The sequence below is a fragment of the Euprymna scolopes genome, chromosome 18 (assembly GCF_053919585.1).
Source record: "Euprymna scolopes isolate OS-2025 chromosome 18, ASM5391958v1, whole genome shotgun sequence".
Classification (NCBI taxonomy): Eukaryota; Metazoa; Mollusca; class Cephalopoda; order Sepiida; family Sepiolidae; genus Euprymna; species Euprymna scolopes.
Window position 1 is genome coordinate 105,972,035 of NC_136499.1, and position 20,122 is coordinate 105,992,156.

The following is a 20,122-nucleotide window of genomic DNA, read 5'->3' on the forward strand; positions in this document are numbered from 1 at the left end:
ATCTAAAACAAAACATTTTAAAAATGGTCTCGTTTATTCACTATATCTTCTCCTTTTCTTCTATCCATTTCGCTTTTACTCTCCAGCTATGGTTATAACTACGATGGAGATATTCCCTATTGCTAAAGTTTATAATAAACTATTCAGACATTTTAAACATGACCAAAGTAAATAAATAAATAAAACAAATTATAAAATATAAGACAAATATATAATAAATAAATATTACAATAAGCAAGATAAATTACTCTTCTACCTACCTGGATACTTTTTTGTGTGTATTAACTTATTTTAAGGTTTTATTTTAGTTTATTACTTAAGTTAGAACGAGAAATATCGGAAAATTTTTACGACGTACCCCAGCGTATTATAATCACCTCAAGCACAACCTCCCCATGTTAAAAACAGCTTTCGGAATAAACAACCCAAACCTCGAAAGCTGTTTTTAACATGGGGTTGTTGGGGGTGTTTATGCTGCGCTGAGGCAGGTGGTAAAACATCCGAAAAATCGTTCACATTAGACGCTTACGTGAAGTTTCGATAATGTCTTTAATATCGAAAATCAAACAGAATCTAAGCTTATAACTGTAACCAATTGTATGAAAATGTAGTGTTCAACTGAACTATATATTTGTATTACTTGCGTTTTTTGTGTAATTTTTGATTTGGGAGCCATTATTTAGACTCCACACGTGACTTGCTAACGTAAGACATTATTTTCTCGTTGTAATCTTACATGTTCTTTTTTTCTTTCTTTGTTTTTGTTTTGTTTTTTTAATAAAAACACATTAGAATGATATTTTACTGAATTAGAATTCATTAATGAGATGAGTATTATTAATTCATTTTATTTATTGCGGACTATTATCCTCATCTTTCTTTGATGTTGTTTCAAGATATCATGAAAATGGCACAAAAGAATACGCCCAACGTGGGGCTCGAACCCACGACCCCGAGATTAAGAGTCTCGTGCTCTACCGACTGAGCTAGCCGGGCAGATGAAGTCACAATCTACTTAACTAACTTCAATACAATAAGTATTACGGCACTCGCCTAACTATTGTACGATGAAAACAAACCTAATATATTTTCTCAACTTTCAGTTCAGTTTTCTCACTCAGCAAGAATAGCTGACAAACTTATCAATCCAACCAGGGAACATTACCTTACTGCGAGAAAGTAGCTGTGTGTCCCGTTCAGTCACCTACTGGTCCCGCGTTTTTAAATAAAAATGCAAAAATCTAAAATAAAACATTTTAAAAAATGGTCTCGTTTATTCACTATATCTTCTCCTTTTCTTCTATCCATTTCGCTTTTACTCTCCAGCTATGGTTATAACTACGATGGAGATATTCCCTATTGCTAAAGTTTATAATAAACTATTCAGACATTTTAAACATGACCAAAGTAAATAAATAAATAAAACAAATTATAAAATATAAGACAAATATATAATAAATAAATATTACAATAAGCAAGATAAATTACTCTTCTACCTACCTGGATACTTTTTTGTGTGTATTAACTTATTTTAAGGTTTTATTTTAGTTTATTACTTAAGTTAGAACGAGAAACATCGGAAAATTTTTACGACGTACCCCAGCGTATTATAATCACCTCAAGCACAACCTCCCCATGTTAAAAACAGCTTTCGGAATAAAAACCCTGAACCTCGAAAGCTGTTTTAAACATGGGGTTGTTGGGGGTGTTTATGCTGCGCTGAGGCAGGTGGTAAAACATACGAAAAATCGTTCACATTAGACGCTTACGTGAAGTTTCGATAATGTCTTTAATATCGAAAATCAAACAGAATCTAAGCTTATAACTGTAACCAATTGTATGAAAATGTAGTGTTCAACTGAACTATATATTTGTATTACTTGCGTTTTTTGTGTAATTTTTGATTTGGGAGCCATTATTTAGACTCCACACGTGACTTGCTAACGTAAGACATTATTTTCTCGTTGTAATCTTACATGTTTTTTTTTCTTTCTTTCTTTGTTTTTGTTTTGTTTTTTTAATAAAAACACATTAGAATGATATTTTACTGAATTAGAATTCATTAATGAGATGAGTATTATTAATTCATTTTATTTATTGCGGACTATTATCCTCATCTTTCTTTGATATTGTTTCAAGATATCATGAAAATGGCACAAAAGAATACGCCCAACGTGGGGCTCGAACCCACGACCCCGAGATTAAGAGTCTCGTGCTCTACCGACTGAGCTAGCCGGGCTGATGAAGTCACAATCTACTTAACTAACTTCAATACAAGAAGTATTACGGCACTCGCCTAACTATTGTACGATGAAAACAAACCTAATATATTTTCTCAACTTTCAGTTCAGTTTTCTCACTCAGCAAGAGTAGCTGACAAACTTATCAATCCAACCAGGGAACATTACCTTACTGCGAGAAAGTAGCTGTGTGTCCCGTTCAGTCACCTACTGGTCCCGCGTTTTTAAATAAAAATGCAAAAATCTAAAATAAAAAATTTAAAAAATGGTCTCGTTTATTCACTATATCTTCTCCTTTTCTTCACTCCATTTCGCCTTTACTCTCAAATGGTTATAATTACGATGGTGATATTCCCTATTGCTAAAGTTTATAATAAACTATTCAGACATTTTAAACATGACCAAAGTAAATAAATAAATAAAACAACTTATAAAATATAAGACAAATATATAATAAATAAATATTACAATAAGCAAGATAAATTACTCTTCTACCTACCTGGATACTTTTTTGTGTGTATTAACTTATTTTAAGGTTTTATTTTAGTTTATTACTTAAGTTAGAACGAGAAATATCGGAAAATTTTTACGACGTACCCCAGCGTATTATAATCACCTCAAGCACAACCTCCCCATGTTAAAAACAGCTTTCGGAATAAACACCCCGAACCTCGAAAGCTGTTTTTAACATGGGGTTGTTGGGGGTGTTTATGCTGCGCTGAGGCAGGTGGTAAAACATACGAAAAATCGTTCACATTAGACGCTTACGTGAAGTTTCGATAATGTCTTTAATATCGAAAATCAAACAGAATCTAAGCTAATAACTGTAACCAATTGTATGAAAATGTAGTGTTCAACTGAACTATATATTTGTATTACTTGCGTTTTTTGTGTAATTTTTGATTTGGGAGCCATTATTTAGACTCCACACGTGACTTGCTAACGTAAGACATTATTTTCTCGTTGTAATCTTACATGTTTTTTTTTCTTTCTTTCTTTGTTTTTGTTTTGTTTTTTTTTATAAACACATTAGAATGATATTTTACTGAATTAGAATTCATTAATGAGATGAGTATTATTAATTCATTTTATTTATTGCGGACTATTATCCTCATCTTTCTTTGATGTTGTTTCAAGATATCATGAAAATGGCACAAAAGAATACGCCCAACGTGGGGCTCAGACCCACGACCCCGAGATTAAGAGTCTCGTGCTCTACCGACTGAGCTAGCCGGGCTGATGAAGTCACAATCTACTTAACTAACTTCAATACAATAAGTATTACGGCACTCGCCTAACTATTGTACGATGAAAACAAACCTAATATATTTTCTCAACTTTCAGTTCAGTTTTCTCACTCAGCAAGAATAGCTGACAAACTTATCAATCCAACCAGGGAACATTACCTTACTGCGAGAAAGTAGCTGTGTGTCCCGTTCAGTCACCTACTGGTCCCGCGTTTTTAAATAAAAATGCAAAAATCTAAAACAAAACATTTTAAAAATGGTCTCGTTTATTCACTATATCTTCTCCTTTTCTTCTAACCACTTCGCTTTTACTCTCCAGCTATGGTTATAACTACGATGGTGATATTCCCTATTGCTAAAGTTTATAATAAACTATTCAGACATTTTAAACATGACCAAAGTAAATAAATAAATAAAACAACTTATAAAATATAAGACAAATATATAATAAATAAATATTACAATAAGCAAGATAAATTACTCTTCTACCTACCTGGATACTTTTTTGTGTGTATTAACTTATTTTAAGGTTTTATTTTAGTTTATTACTTAAGTTAGAACGAGAAATATCGGAAAATTTTTACGACGTACCCCAGCGTATTATAATCACCTCAAGCACAACCTCCCCATGTTAAAAACAGCTTTCGGAATAAACACCCCGAACCTCGAAAGCTGTTTTTAACATGGGGTTGTTGGGGGTGTTTATGCTGCGCTGAGGCAGGTGGTAAAACATACGAAAAATCGTTCACATTAGACGCTTACGTGAAGTTTCGATAATGTCTTTAATATCGAAAATCAAACAGAATCTAAGCTAATAACTGTAACCAATTGTATGAAAATGTAGTGTTCAACTGAACTATATATTTGTATTACTTGCGTTTTTTGTGTAATTTTTGATTTGGGAGCCATTATTTAGACTCCACACGTGACTTGCTAACGTAAGACATTATTTTCTCGTTGTAATCTTACATGTTTTTTTTTCTTTCTTTCTTTGTTTTTGTTTTGTTTTTTTTTAATAAAAACACATTAGAATGATATTTTTCTTAATTAGAATTCATTAATGAGATGAGTATTATTAATTCATTTTATTTATTGCGGACTATTATCCTCATCTTTCTTTGATGTTGTTTCAAGATATCATGAAAATGGCACAAAAGAATACGCCCAACGTGGGGCTCGAACCCACGACCCCGAGATTAAGAGTCTCGTGCTCTACCGACTGAGCTAGCCGGGCTGATGAAGTCACAATCTACTTAACTAACTTCAATACAATAAGTATTACGGCACTCGCCTAACTATTGTACGATGAAAACAAACCTAATATATTTTCTCAACTTTCAGTTCAGTTTTCTCACTCAGCAAGAATAGCTGACAAACTTATCAATCCAACCAGGGAACATTACCTTACTGCGAGAAAGTAGCTGTGTGTCCCGTTCAGTCACCTACTGGTCCCGCGTTTTTAAATAAAAATGCAAAAATCTAAAATAAAAAATTTAAAAAATGGTCTCGTTTATTCACTATATCTTCTCCTTTTCTTCTATCCATTTCGCTTTTACTCTCCAGCTATGGTTATAACTACGATGGAGATATTCCCTATTGCTAAAGTTTATAATAAACTATTCAGACATTTTAAACATGACCAAAGTAAATAAATAAATAAAACAAATTATAAAATACAAGACAAATATATAATAAATAAATATTACAATAAGCAAGATAAATTACTCTTCTACCTACCTGGATACTTTTTTGTGTGTATTAACTTATTTTAAGGTTTTATTTTAGTTTATTACTTAAGTTAGAACGAGAAATATCGGAAAATTTTTACGACGTACCCCAGCGTATTATAATCACCTCAAGCACAACCTCCCCATGTTAAAAACAGCTTTCGGAATAAACACCCCGAACCTCGAAAGCTGTTTTTAACATGGGGTTGTTGGGGGTGTTTATGCTGCGCTGAGGCAGGTGGTAAAACATACGAAAAATCGTTCACATTAGACGCTTACGTGAAGTTTCGATAATGTCTTTAATATCGAAAATCAAACAGAATCTAAGCTAATAACTGTAACCAATTGTAGGAAAATGTAGTGTTCAACTGAACTATATATTTGTATTACTTGCGTTTTTTGTGTAATTTTTGATTTGGGAGCCATTATTTAGACTCCACACGTGACTTGCTAACGTAAGACATTATTTTCTCGTTGTAATCTTACATGTTTTTTTTTCTTTCTTTCTTTGTTTTTGTTTTGTTTTTTTAATAAAACCACATTAGAATGATATTTTACTGAATTAGAATTCATTAATGAGATGAGTATTATTAATTCATTTTATTTATTGCGGACTATTATCCTCATCTTTCTTTGATGTTGTTTCAAGATATCATGAAAATGGCACAAAAGAATACGCCCAACGTGGGGCTCGAACCCACGACCCCGAGATTAAGAGTCTCGTGCTCTACCGACTGAGCTAGCCGGGCTGATGAAGTCACAATCTACTTAACTAACTTCAATACAATAAGTATTACGGCACTCGCCTAACTATTGTACGATGAAAACAAACCTAATATATTTTCTCAACTTTCAGTTCAGTTTTCTCACTCAGCAAGAATAGCTGACAAACTTATCAATCCAACCAGGGAACATTACCTTACTGCGAGAAAGTAGCTGTGTGTCCCGTTCAGTCATCTACTGGTCCCGCGTTTTTAAATAAAAATGCAAAAATCTAAAATAAAACATTTAAAAATGGTCTCGTTTATTCACTATATTTTCTCCTTTTCTTCTATCCACTTCGCTTTTACTCTCCAGCTATGGTTATAACTACGATGGTGATATTCCCTATTGCTAAAGTTTGTAATAATCTTTTCAGACATTTTAAACATGACCAAAGTAAATAAATAAATAAAACAAATTATAAAATACAAGACAAATATATATTAAATAAATATTACAATAAGCAAGATAAATTACTCTTCTACCTACCTGGATACTTTTTTGTGTGTATTAACTTATTTTAAGGTTTTATTTTAGTTTATTACTTAAGTTAGAACGAGAAATATCGGAAAATTTTTACGACGTACCCCAGCGTATTATAATCACCTCAAGCACAACCTCCCCATGTTAAAAACAGCTTTCGGAATAAACGCCCTGAACCTCGAAAGCTGTTTTTAACATGGGGTTGTTGGGGGTGTTTATGCTGCGCTGAGGCAGGTGGTAAAACATACGAAAAATCGTTCACATTTGACGCTTACGTGAAGTTTCGATAATGTCTTTAATATCGAAAATCAAACAGAATCTAAGCTAATAACTGTAACCAATTGTATGAAAATGTAGTGTTCAACTGAACTATATATTTGTATTACTTGCGTTTTTTGTGTAATTTTTGATTTGGGAGCCATTATTTAGACTCCACACGTGACTTGCTAACGTAAGACATTATTTTCTCGTTGTAATCTTACATGTTTTTTTTTCTGTCTTTCTTTGTTTTTGTTTTGTTTTTTTAATAAAAACACATTAGAATGATATTTTACTGAATTAGAATTCATTAATGAGATGAGTATTATTAATTCATTTTATTTATTGCGGACTATTATCCTCATCTTTCTTTGATGTTGTTTCAAGATATCATGAAAATGGCACAAAAGAATACGCCCAACGTGGGGCTCGAACCCACGACCCCGAGATTAAGAGTCTCGTGCTCTACCGACTGAGCTAGCCGGGCTGATGAAGTCACAATCTACTTAACTAACTTCAATACAATAAGTATTACGGCACTCGCCTAACTATTGTACGATGAAAACAAACCTAATATATTTTCTCAACTTTCAGTTCAGTTTTCTCACTCAGCAAGAATAGCTGACAAACTTATCAATCCAACCAGGGAACATTACCTTACTGCGAGAAAGTAGCTGTGTGTCCCGTTCAGTCACCTACTGGTCCCGCGTTTTTAAATAAAAATGCAAAAATCTAAAACAAAACATTTTAAAAATGGTCTCGTTTATTCACTATATCTTCTCCTTTTCTTCTATCCACTTCGCTTTTACTCTCCAGCTATGGTTATAACTACGATGGTGATATTCCCTATTGCTAAAGTTTATAATAAACTATTCAGACATTTTAAACATGACCAAAGTAAATAAATAAATAAAACAACTTATAAAATATAAGACAAATATATAATAAATAAATATTACAATAAGCAAGATAAATTACTCTTCTACCTACCTGGATACTTTTTTGTGTGTATTAACTTATTTTAAGGTTTTATTTTAGTTTATTACTTAAGTTAGAACGAGAAATATCGGAAAATTTTTACGACGTACCCCAGCGTATTATAATCACCTCAAGCACAACCTCCCCATGTTAAAAACAGCTTTCGGAATAAACACCCCGAACCTCGAAAGCTGTTTTTAACATGGGGTTGTTGGGGGTGTTTATGCTGCGCTGAGGCAGGTGGTAAAACATACGAAAAATCGTTCACATTAGACGCTTACGTGAAGTTTCGATAATGTCTTTAATATCGAAAATCAAACAGAATCTAAGCTAATAACTGTAACCAATTGTATGAAAATGTAGTGTTCAACTGAACTATATATTTGTATTACTTGCGTTTTTTGTGTAATTTTTGATTTGGGAGCCATTATTTAGACTCCACACGTGACTTGCTAACGTAAGACTTTATTTTCTCGTTGTAATCTTACATGTTTTTTTTCTTTCTTTCTTTGTTTTTGTTTTGTTTTTTTTAATAAAAACACATTAGAATGATATTTTTCTTAATTAGAATTCATTAATGAGATGAGTATTATTAATTCATTTTATTTATTGCGGACTATTATCCTCATCTTTCTTTGATGTTGTTTCAAGATATCATGAAAATGGCACAAAAGAATACGCCCAACGTGGGGCTCGAACCCACGACCCCGAGATTAAGAGTCTCGTGCTCTACCGACTGAGCTAGCCGGGCTGATGAAGTCACAATCTACTTAACTAACTTCAATACAATAAGTATTACGGCACTCGCCTAACTATTGTACGATGAAAACATGCCTAATATATTTTCTCAACTTTCAGTTCAGTTTTCTCACTCAGCAAGAATAGCTGACAAACTTATCAATCCAACCAGGGAACATTACCTTACTGCGAGAAAGTAGCTGTGTGTCCCGTTCAGTCACCTACTGGTCCCGCGTTTTTAAATAAAAATGCAAAAATCTAAAATAAAAAATTTAAAAAATGGTCTCGTTTATTCACTATATCTTCTCCTTTTCTTCTATCCACTTCGCTTTTACTCTCCAGCTATGGTTATAACTACGATGGTGATATTCCCTATTGCTAAAGTTTATAATAAATTATTCAGACATTTTAAACATGACCAAAGTAAATAAATAAATAAAACAAATTATAAAATATAAGACAAATATATAATAAATAAATATTACAATAAGCAAGATAAATTACTCTTCTACCTACCTGGATACTTTTTTGTGTGTATTAACTTATTTTAAGGTTTTATTTTAGTTTATTACTTAAGTTAGAACGAGAAATATCGGAAAATTTTTACGACGTACCCCAGCGTATTATAATCACCTCAAGCACAACCTCCCCATGTTAAAAACAGCTTTCGGAATAAACAACCCAAACCTCGAAAGCTGTTTTTAACATGGGGTTGTTGGGGGTGTTTATGCTGCGCTGAGGCAGGTGGTAAAACATACGAAAAATCGTTCACATTAGACGCTTACGTGAAGTTTCGATAATGTCTTTAATATCGAAAATCAAACAGAATCTAAGCTAATAACTGTAACCAATTGTATGAAAATGTAGTGTTCAACTGAACTATATATTTGTATTACTTGCGTTTTTTGTGTAATTTTTGATTTGGGAGCCATTATTTAGACTCCACACGTGACTTGCTAACGTAAGACATTATTTTCTCGTTGTAATCTTACATGTTTTTTTTTCTTTCTTTCTTTGTTTTTGTTTTGTTTTTTTTTAATAAAAACACATTAGAATGATATTTTACTGAATTAGAATTCATTAATGAGATGAGTATTATTAATTCATTTTATTTATTGCGGACTATTATCCTCATCTTTCTTTGATGTTGTTTCAAGATATCATGAAAATGGCACAAAAGAATACGCCCAACGTGGGGCTCGAACCCACGACCCCGAGATTAAGAGTCTCGTGCTCTACCGACTGAGCTAGCCGGGCTGATGAAGTCACAATCTACTTAACTAACTTCAATACAATAAGTATTACGGCACTCGCCTAACTATTGTACGATGAAAACAAACCTAATATATTTTCTCAACTTTCAGTTCAGTTTTCTCACTCAGCAAGAATAGCTGACAAACTTATCAATCCAACCAGGGAACATTACCTTACTGCGAGAAAGTAGCTGTGTGTCCCGTTTAGTCACCTACTGGTCCCGCGTTTTTAAATAAAAATGCAAAAATCTAAAATAAAAAATTTAAAAAATGGTCTCGTTTATTCACTATATCTTCTCCTTTTCTTCTATCCACTTCGCTTTTACTCTCCAGCTATGGTTATAACTACGATGGTGATATTCCCTATTGCTAAAGTTTATAATAAATTATTCAGACATTTTAAACATGACCAAAGTAAATAAATAAATAAAACAAATTATAAAATATAAGACAAATATATAATAAATAAATATTACAATAAGCAAGATAAATTACTCTTCTACCTACCTGGATACTTTTTTGTGTGTATTAACTTATTTTAAGGTTTTATTTTAGTTTATTACTTAAGTTAGAACGAGAAATATCGGAAAATTTTTACGACGTACCCCAGCGTATTATAATCACCTCAAGCACAACCTCCCCATGTTAAAAACAGCTTTCGGAATAAACAACCCAAACCTCGAAAGCTGTTTTTAACATGGGGTTGTTGGGGGTGTTTATGCTGCGCTGAGGCAGGTGGTAAAACATACGAAAAATCGTTCACATTAGACGCTTACGTGAAGTTTCGATAATGTCTTTAATATCGAAAATCAAACAGAATCTAAGCTAATAACTGTAACCAATTGTATGAAAATGTAGTGTTCAACTGAACTATATATTTGTATTACTTGCGTTTTTTGTGTAATTTTTGATTTGGGAGCCATTATTTAGACTCCACACGTGACTTGCTAACGTAAGACATTATTTTCTCGTTGTAATCTTACATGTTTTTTTTTCTTTCTTTCTTTGTTTTTGTTTTGTTTTTTTTTAATAAAAACACATTAGAATGATATTTTACTGAATTAGAATTCATTAATGAGATGAGTATTATTAATTCATTTTATTTATTGCGGACTATTATCCTCATCTTTCTTTGATGTTGTTTCAAGATATCATGAAAATGGCACAAAAGAATACGCCCAACGTGGGGCTCGAACCCACGACCCCGAGATTAAGAGTCTCGTGCTCTACCGACTGAGCTAGCCGGGCTGATGAAGTCACAATCTACTTAACTAACTTCAATACAATAAGTATTACGGCACTCGCCTAACTATTGTACGATGAAAACAAACCTAATATATTTTCTCAACTTTCAGTTCAGTTTTCTCACTCAGCAAGAATAGCTGACAAACTTATCAATCCAACCAGGGAACATTACCTTACTGCGAGAAAGTAGCTGTGTGTCCCGTTCAGTCACCTACTGGTCCCGCGTTTTTAAATAAAAATGCAAAAATCTAAAATAAAAAATTTAAAAAATGGTCTCGTTTATTCACTCTATCTTCTCCTTTTCTTCTATCCACTTCGCTTTTACTCTCCAGCTATGGTTATAACTACGATGGTGATATTCCCTATTGCTAAAGTTTATAATAAATTATTCAGACATTTTAAACATGACCAAAGTAAATAAATAAATAAAACAAATTATAAAATATAAGACAAATATATAATAAATAAATATTACAATAAGCAAGATAAATTACTCTTCTACCTACCTGGATACTTTTTTGTGTGTATTAACTTATTTTAAGGTTTTATTTTAGTTTATTACTAAAGTTAGAACGAGAAATATCGGAAAATTTTTACGACGTACCCCAGCGTATTATAATCACCTCAAGCACAACCTCCCCATGTTAAAAACAGCTTTCGGAATAAACAACCCAAACCTCGAAAGCTGTTTTTAACATGGGGTTGTTGGGGGTGTTTATGCTGCGCTGAGGCAGGTGGTAAAACATACGAAAAATCGTTCACATTAGACGCTTACGTGAAGTTTCGATAATGTCTTTAATATCGAAAATCAAACAGAATCTAAGCTAATAACTGTAACCAATTGTATGAAAATGTAGTGTTCAACTGAACTATATATTTGTATTACTTGCGTTTTTTGTGTAATTTTTGATTTGGGAGCCATTATTTAGACTCCACACGTGACTTGCTAACGTAAGACATTATTTTCTCGTTGTAATCTTACATGTTTTTTTTCTTTCTTTCTTTGTTTTTGTTTTGTTTTTTTTTAATAAAAACACATTAGAATGATATTTTACTGAATTAGAATTCATTAATGAGATGAGTATTATTAATTCATTTTATTTATTGCGGACTATTATCCTCATCTTTCTTTGATGTTGTTTCAAGATATCATGAAAATGGCACAAAAGAATACGCCCAACGTGGGGCTCGAACCCACGACCCCGAGATTAAGAGTCTCGTGCTCTACCGACTGAGCTAGCCGGGCTGATGAAGTCACAATCTACTTAACTAACTTCAATACAATAAGTATTACGGCACTCGCCTAACTATTGTACGATGAAAACAAACCTAATATATTTTCTCAACTTTCAGTTCAGTTTTCTCACTCAGCAAGAATAGCTGACAAACTTATCAATCCAACCAGGGAACATTACCTTACTGCGAGAAAGTAGCTGTGTGTCCCGTTCAGTCACCTACTGGTCCCGCGTTTTTAAATAAAAATGCAAAAATCTAAAATAAAAAATTTAAAAAATGGTCTCGTTTATTCACTATATCTTCTCCTTTTCTTCTATCCACTTCGCTTTTACTCTCCAGCTATGGTTATAACTACGATGGTGATATTCCCTATTGCTAAAGTTTATAATAAATTATTCAGACATTTTAAACATGACCAAAGTAAATAAATAAATAAAACAAATTATAAAATATAAGACAAATATATAATAAATAAATATTACAATAAGCAAGATAAATTACTCTTCTACCTACCTGGATACTTTTTTGTGTGTATTAACTTATTTTAAGGTTTTATTTTAGTTTATTACTTAAGTTAGAACGAGAAATATCGGAAAATTTTTACGACGTACCCCAGCGTATTATAATCACCTCAAGCACAACCTCCCCATGTTAAAAACAGCTTTCGGAATAAACAACCCAAACCTCGAAAGCTGTTTTTAACATGGGGTTGTTGGGGGTGTTTATGCTGCGCTGAGGCAGGTGGTAAAACATACGAAAAATCGTTCACATTAGACGCTTACGTGAAGTTTCGATAATGTCTTTAATATCGAAAATCAAACAGAATCTAAGCTAATAACTGTAACCAATTGTATGAAAATGTAGTGTTCAACTGAACTATATATTTGTATTACTTGCGTTTTTTGTGTAATTTTTGATTTGGGAGCCATTATTTAGACTCCACACGTGACTTGCTAACGTAAGACATTATTTTCTCGTTGTAATCTTACATGTTTTTTTTTCTTTCTTTCTTTGTTTTTGTTTTGTTTTTTTTAATAAAAACACATTAGAATGATATTTTACTGAATTAGAATTCATTAATGAGATGAGTATTATTAATTCATTTTATTTATTGCGGACTATTATCCTCATCTTTCTTTGATGTTGTTTCAAGATATCATGAAAATGGCACAAAAGAATACGCCCAACGTGGGGCTCGAACCCACGACCCCGAGATTAAGAGTCTCGTGCTCTACCGACTGAGCTAGCCGGGCTGATGAAGTCACAATCTACTTAACTAACTTCAATACAATAAGTATTACGGCACTCGCCTAACTATTGTACGATGAAAACAAACCTAATATATTTTCTCAACTTTCAGTTCAGTTTTCTCACTCAGCAAGAATAGCTGACAAACTTATCAATCCAACCAGGGAACATTACCTTACTGCGAGAAAGTAGCTGTGTGTCCCGTTCAGTCACCTACTGGTCCCGCGTTTTTAAATAAAAATGCAAAAATCTAAAATAAAACATTTTAAAAATGGTCTCGTTTATTCACTATATCTTCTCCTTTTCTTCTATCCACTTCGCTTTTACTCTACAGCTATGGTTATAACTACGATGGTGATATTCCCTATTGCTAAAGTTTATAATAAACTATTCAGACATTTTAAACATGACCAAAGTAAATAAATAAATAAAACAAATTATAAAATATAAGACAAATATATAATAAATAAATATTACAATAAGCAAGATAAATTACTCTTCTACCTACCTGGATACTTTTTTGTGTGTATTAACTTATTTTAAGGTTTTATTTTAGTTTATTACTTAAGTTAGAACGAGAAATATCGGAAAATGTTTACGACGTACCCCAGCGTATTATAATCACCTCAAGCACAACCTCCCCATGTTAAAAACAGCTTTCGGAATAAACACCCCGAACCTCGAAAGCTGTTTTTAACATGGGGTTGTTGGGGGTGTTTATGCTGCGCTGAGGCAGGTGGTAAAACATACGAAAAATCGTTCACATTAGACGCTTACGTGAAGTTTCGATAATGTCTTTAATATCGAAAATCAAACAGAATCTAAGCTAATAACTGTAACCAATTGTATGAAAATGTAGTGTTCAACTGAACTATATATTTGTATTACTTGCGTTTTTTGTGTAATTTTTGATTTGGGAGCCATTATTTAGACTCCACACGTGACTTGCTAACGTAAGACATTATTTTCTCGTTGTAATCTTACATGGTTTTTTTTCTTTCTTTCTTTGTTTTTGTTTTGTTTTTTTTTAATAAAAACACATTAGAATGATATTTTACTGAATTAGAATTCATTAATGAGATGAGTATTATTAATTCATTTTATTTATTGCGGACTATTATCCTCATCTTTCTTTGATGTTGTTTCAAGATATCATGAAAATGGCACAAAAGAATACGCCCAACGTGGGGCTCGAACCCACGACCCCGAGATTAAGAGTCTCGTGCTCTACCGACTGAGCTAGCCGGGCTGATGAAGTCACAATCTACTTAACTAACTTCAATACAATAAGTATTACGGCACTCGCCTAACTATTGTACGATGAAAACAAACCTAATATATTTTCTCAACTTTCAGTTCAGTTTTCTCACTCAGCAAGAATAGCTGACAAACTTATCAATCCAACCAGGGAACATTACCTTACTGCGAGAAAGTAGCTGTGTGTCCCGTTCAGTCACCTACTGGTCCCGCGTTTTTAAATAAAAATGCAAAAATCTAAAATAAAAAATTTAAAAAATGGTCTCGTTTATTCACTCTATCTTCTCCTTTTCTTCTATCCACTTCGCTTTTACTCTCCAGCTATGGTTATAACTACGATGGTGATATTCCCTATTGCTAAAGTTTATAATAAACTATTCAGACATTTTAAACATGACCAAAGTAAATAAATAAATAAAACAAATTATAAAATACAAGACAAATATATAATAAATAAATATTACAATAAGCAAGATAAATTACTCTTCTACCTACCTGGATACTTTTTTGTGTGTATTAACTTATTTTAAGGTTTTATTTTAGTTTATTACTTAAGTTAGAACGAGAAATATCGGAAAATGTTTACGACGTACCCCAGCGTATTATAATCACCTCAAGCACAACCTCTCCATGTTAAAAACAGCTTTCGGAATAAACACCCCGAACCTCGAAAGCTGTTTTTAACATGGGGTTGTTGGGGGTGTTTATGCTGCGCTGAGGCAGGTGGTAAAACATACGAAAAATCGTTCACATTAGACGCTTACGTGAAGTTTCGATAATGTCTTTAATATCGAAAATCAAACAGAATCTAAGCTAATAACTGTAACCAATTGTATGAAAATGTAGTGTTCAACTGAACTATATATTTGTATTACTTGCGTTTTTTGTGTAATTTTGGATTTGGGAGCCATTATTTAGACTCCACACGTGACTTGCTAACGTAAGACATTATTTTCTCGTTGTAATCTTACATGGTTTTTTTTCTTTCTTTCTTTGTTTTTGTTTTGTTTTTTTTTAATAAAAACACATTAGAATGATATTTTACTGAATTAGAATTCATTAATGAGATGAGTATTATTAATTCATTTTATTTATTGCGGACTATTATCCTCATCTTTCTTTGATGTTGTTTCAAGATATCATGAAAATGGCACAAAAGAATACGCCCAACGTGGGGCTCGAACCCACGACCCCGAGATTAAGAGTCTCGTGCTCTACCGACTGAGCTAGCCGGGCTGATGAAGTCACAATCTACTTAACTAACTTCAATACAATAAGTATTACGGCACTCGCCTAACTATTGTACGATGAAAACAAACCTAATATATTTTCTCAACTTTCAGTTCAGTTTTCTCACTCAGCAAGAATAGCTGACAAACTTATCAATCCAACCAGGGAACATTACCTTACTGCGAGAAAGTAGCTGTGTGTCCCGTTCAGTCACCTACTGGTCCCGCGTTTTTAAATAAAAATGCAAAAATCTAAAATAAAAAATTTAAAAAATGGTCTCGTTTATTCACTATATCTTCTCCTTTTCTTCTATCCACTTCGCTTTTACTCTCCAGCTATGGTTATAACTACGATGGTGATATTCCCTATTGCTAAAGTTTATAATAAATTATTCAGACATTTTAAACATGACCAAAGTAAATAAATAAATAAAACAAATTATAAAATATAAGACAAATATATAATAAATAAATATTACAATAAGCAAGATAAATTACTCTTCTACCTACCTGGATACTTTTTTGTGTGTATTAACTTATTTTAAGGTTTTATTTTAGTTTATTACTTAAGTTAGAACGAGAAATATCGGAAAATGTTTACGACGTACCCCAGCGTATTATAATCACCTCAAGCACAACCTCCCCATGTTAAAAACAGCTTTCGGAATAAACACCCCGAACCTCGAAAGCTGTTTTTAACATGGGGTTGTAGGGGGTGTTTATGCTGCGCTGAGGCAGGTGGTAAAACATACGAAAAATCGTTCACATTAGACGCTTACGTGAAGTTTCGATAATGTCTTTAATATCGAAAATCAAACAGAATCTAAGCTAATAACTGTAACCAATTGTATGAAAATGTAGTGTTCAACTGAACTATATATTTGTATTACTTGCGTTTTTTGTGTAATTTTGGATTTGGGAGCCATTATTTAGACTCCACACGTGACTTGCTAACGTAAGACATTATTTTCTCGTTGTAATCTTACATGTTTTTTTTTCTTTCTTTCTTTGTTTTTGTTTTGTTTTTTTTTAATAAAAACACATTAGAATGATATTTTACTGAATTAGAATTCATTAATGAGATGAGTATTATTAATTCATTTTATTTATTGCGGACTATTATCCTCATCTTTCTTTGATGTTGTTTCAAGATATCATGAAAATGGCACAAAAGAATACGCCCAACGTGGGGCTCGAACCCACGACCCCGAGATTAAGAGTCTCGTGCTCTACCGACTGAGCTAGCCGGGCTGATGAAGTCACAATCTACTTAACTAACTTCAATACAATAAGTATTACGGCACTCGCCTAACTATTGTACGATGAAAACAAACCTAATATATTTTCTCAACTTTCAGTTCAGTTTTCTCACTCAGCAAGAATAGCTGACAAACTTATCAATCCAACCAGGGAACATTACCTTACTGCGAGAAAGTAGCTGTGTGTCCCGTTCAGTCACCTACTGGTCCCGCGTTTTTAAATAAAAATGCAAAAATCTAAAATAAAACATTTTAAAAATGGTCTCGTTTATTCACTATATCTTCTCCTTTTCTTCTATCCACTTCGCTTTTACTCTCCAGCTATGGTTATAACTACGATGGTGATATTCCCTATTGCTAAAGTTTATAATAAACTATTCAGACATTTTAAACATGACCAAAGTAAATAAATAAATAAAACAAATTATAAAATACAAGATAAATATATAATAAATAAATATTACAATAAGCAAGATAAATTACTCTTCTACCTACCTGGATACTTTTTTGTGTGTATTAACTTATTTTAAGGTTTTATTTTAGTTTATTACTTAAGTTAGAACGAGAAATATCGGAAAATTTTTACGACGTACCCCAGCGTATTATAATCACCTCAAGCACAACCTCCCCATGTTAAAAACAGCTTTCGGAATAAACAACCCAAACCTCGAAAGCTGTTTTTAACATGGGGTTGTTGGGGGTGTTTATGCTGCGCTGAGGCAGGTGGTAAAACATACGAAAAATCGTTCACATTAGACGCTTACGTGAAGTTTCGATAATGTCTTTAATATCGAAAATCAAACAGAATCTAAGCTAATAACTGTAACCAATTGTAGGAAAATGTAGTGTTCAACTGAACTATATATTTGTATTACTTGCGTTTTTTGTGTAATTTTTGATTTGGGAGCCATTATTTAGACTCCACACGTGACTTGCTAACGTAAGACATTATTTTCTCGTTGTAATCTTACATGGTTTTTTTTCTTTCTTTCTTTGTTTTTGTTTTGTTTTTTTTTAATAAAAACACATTAGAATGATATTTTACTGAATTAGAATTCATTAATGAGATGAGTATTATTAATTCATTTTATTTATTGCGGACTATTATCCTCATCTTTCTTTGATGTTGTTTCAAGATATCATGAAAATGGCACAAAAGAATACGCCCAACGTGGGGCTCGAACCCACGACCCCGAGATTAAGAGTCTCGTGCTCTACCGACTGAGCTAGCCGGGCTGATGAAGTCACAATCTACTTAACTAACTTCAATACAATAAGTATTACGGCACTCGCCTAACTATTGTACGATGAAAACAAACCTAATATATTTTCTCAACTTTCAGTTCAGTTTTCTCACTCAGCAAGAATAGCTGACAAACTTATCAATCCAACCAGGGAACATTACCTTACTGCGAGAAAGTAGCTGTGTGTCCCGTTCAGTCACCTACTGGTCCCGCGTTTTTAAATAAAAATGCAAAAATCTAAAATAAAACATTTTAAAAATGGTCTCGTTTATTCACTATATCTTCTCCTTTTCTTCTATCCACTTCGCTTTTACTCTCCAGCTATGGTTATAACTACGATGGTGATATTCCCTATTGCTAAAGTTTATAATAAACTATTCAGACATTTTAAACATGACCAAAGTAAATAAATAAATAAAACAAATTATAAAATACAAGATAAATATATAATAAATAAATATTACAATAAGCAAGATAAATTACTCTTCTACCTACCTGGATACTTTTTTGTGTGTATTAACTTATTTTAAGGTTTTATTTTAGTTTATTACTTAAGTTAGAACGAGAAATATCGGAAAATTTTTACGACGTACCCCAGCGTATTATAATCACCTCAAGCACAACCTCCCCATGTTAAAAACAGCTTTCGGAATAAACAACCCAAACCTCGAAAGCTGTTTTTAACATGGGGTTGTTGGGGGTGTTTATGCTGCGCTGAGGCAGGTGGTAAAACATACGAAAAATCGTTCACATTAGACGCTTACGTGAAGTTTCGATAATGTCTTTAATATCGAAAATCAAACAGAATCTAAGCTAATAACTGTAACCAATTGTATGAAAATGTAGTGTTCAACTGAACTATATATTTGTATTACTTGCGTTTTTTGTGTAATTTTTGATTTGGGAGCCATTATTTAGACTCCACACGTGACTTGCTAACGTAAGACATTATTTTCTCGTTGTAATCTTACATGTTTTTTTTCTTTCTTTCTTTGTTTTTGTTTTGTTTTTTTTTAATAAAAACACATTAGAATGATATTTTACTGAATTAGAATTCATTAATGAGATGAGTATTATTAATTCATTTTATTTATTGCGGACTATTATCCTCATCTTTCTTTGATGTTGTTTCAAGATATCATGAAAATGGCACAAAAGAATACGCCCAACGTGGGGCTCGAACCCACGACCCCGAGATTAAGAGTCTCGTGCTCTACCGACTGAGCTAGCCGGGCTGATGAAGTCACAATCTACTTAACTAACTTCAATACAATAAGTATTACGGCACTCGCCTAACTATTGTACGATGAAAACAAACCTAATATATTTTCTCAACTTTCAGTTCAGTTTTCTCACTCAGCAAGAATAGCTGACAAACTTATCAATCCAACCAGGGAACATTACCTTACTGCGAGAAAGTAGCTGTGTGTCCCGTTCAGTCACCTACTGGTCCCGCGTTTTTAAATAAAAATGCAAAAATCTAAAATAAAAAATTTAAAAAATGGTCTCGTTTATTCACTATATCTTCTCCTTTTCTTCTATCCACTTCGCTTTTACTCTCCAGCTATGGTTATAACTACGATGGTGATATTCCCTATTGCTAAAGTTTATAATAAATTATTCAGACATTTTAAACATGACCAAAGTAAATAAATAAATAAAACAAATTATAAAATATAAGACAAATATATAATAAATAAATATTACAATAAGCAAGA

At 32.6% G+C, this 20,122-nt stretch overlaps 16 non-coding genes across 16 annotated transcripts; all 16 read right to left on the reverse strand.

The window, feature by feature from the left end:
- Positions 1 to 923: 923 nt before the first annotated feature.
- On the reverse strand, positions 924 to 996 carry Trnak-cuu (transfer RNA lysine (anticodon CUU)). The gene has a single exon. It is a non-coding gene; the product is annotated as a tRNA-Lys (tRNA).
- Positions 997 to 2,166: 1,170 nt separating this feature from the next.
- On the reverse strand, positions 2,167 to 2,239 carry Trnak-cuu (transfer RNA lysine (anticodon CUU)). Its single transcript has one exon. It is a non-coding gene; the product is annotated as a tRNA-Lys (tRNA).
- A 1,165-nt stretch (positions 2,240 to 3,404) lies between these two features.
- On the reverse strand, positions 3,405 to 3,477 carry Trnak-cuu (transfer RNA lysine (anticodon CUU)). Its single transcript has one exon. It is a non-coding gene; the product is annotated as a tRNA-Lys (tRNA).
- A 1,171-nt stretch (positions 3,478 to 4,648) lies between these two features.
- Trnak-cuu (transfer RNA lysine (anticodon CUU)) lies at positions 4,649 to 4,721 on the reverse strand. The gene has a single exon. It is a non-coding gene; the product is annotated as a tRNA-Lys (tRNA).
- A 1,169-nt stretch (positions 4,722 to 5,890) lies between these two features.
- Trnak-cuu (transfer RNA lysine (anticodon CUU)) lies at positions 5,891 to 5,963 on the reverse strand. The gene has a single exon. It is a non-coding gene; the product is annotated as a tRNA-Lys (tRNA).
- A 1,168-nt stretch (positions 5,964 to 7,131) lies between these two features.
- On the reverse strand, positions 7,132 to 7,204 carry Trnak-cuu (transfer RNA lysine (anticodon CUU)). Its single transcript has one exon. It is a non-coding gene; the product is annotated as a tRNA-Lys (tRNA).
- Positions 7,205 to 8,373: 1,169 nt separating this feature from the next.
- Positions 8,374 to 8,446, reverse strand: Trnak-cuu (transfer RNA lysine (anticodon CUU)). The gene has a single exon. It is a non-coding gene; the product is annotated as a tRNA-Lys (tRNA).
- Positions 8,447 to 9,617: 1,171 nt separating this feature from the next.
- Trnak-cuu (transfer RNA lysine (anticodon CUU)) lies at positions 9,618 to 9,690 on the reverse strand. Its single transcript has one exon. It is a non-coding gene; the product is annotated as a tRNA-Lys (tRNA).
- Positions 9,691 to 10,861: 1,171 nt separating this feature from the next.
- On the reverse strand, positions 10,862 to 10,934 carry Trnak-cuu (transfer RNA lysine (anticodon CUU)). The gene has a single exon. It is a non-coding gene; the product is annotated as a tRNA-Lys (tRNA).
- A 1,170-nt stretch (positions 10,935 to 12,104) lies between these two features.
- Trnak-cuu (transfer RNA lysine (anticodon CUU)) lies at positions 12,105 to 12,177 on the reverse strand. Its single transcript has one exon. It is a non-coding gene; the product is annotated as a tRNA-Lys (tRNA).
- A 1,170-nt stretch (positions 12,178 to 13,347) lies between these two features.
- Trnak-cuu (transfer RNA lysine (anticodon CUU)) lies at positions 13,348 to 13,420 on the reverse strand. The gene has a single exon. It is a non-coding gene; the product is annotated as a tRNA-Lys (tRNA).
- Positions 13,421 to 14,591: 1,171 nt separating this feature from the next.
- Trnak-cuu (transfer RNA lysine (anticodon CUU)) lies at positions 14,592 to 14,664 on the reverse strand. Its single transcript has one exon. It is a non-coding gene; the product is annotated as a tRNA-Lys (tRNA).
- Positions 14,665 to 15,835: 1,171 nt separating this feature from the next.
- On the reverse strand, positions 15,836 to 15,908 carry Trnak-cuu (transfer RNA lysine (anticodon CUU)). The gene has a single exon. It is a non-coding gene; the product is annotated as a tRNA-Lys (tRNA).
- A 1,171-nt stretch (positions 15,909 to 17,079) lies between these two features.
- On the reverse strand, positions 17,080 to 17,152 carry Trnak-cuu (transfer RNA lysine (anticodon CUU)). The gene has a single exon. It is a non-coding gene; the product is annotated as a tRNA-Lys (tRNA).
- A 1,171-nt stretch (positions 17,153 to 18,323) lies between these two features.
- Positions 18,324 to 18,396, reverse strand: Trnak-cuu (transfer RNA lysine (anticodon CUU)). The gene has a single exon. It is a non-coding gene; the product is annotated as a tRNA-Lys (tRNA).
- A 1,170-nt stretch (positions 18,397 to 19,566) lies between these two features.
- On the reverse strand, positions 19,567 to 19,639 carry Trnak-cuu (transfer RNA lysine (anticodon CUU)). The gene has a single exon. It is a non-coding gene; the product is annotated as a tRNA-Lys (tRNA).
- Between the last annotated feature and the right edge of the window lie 483 nt (positions 19,640 to 20,122).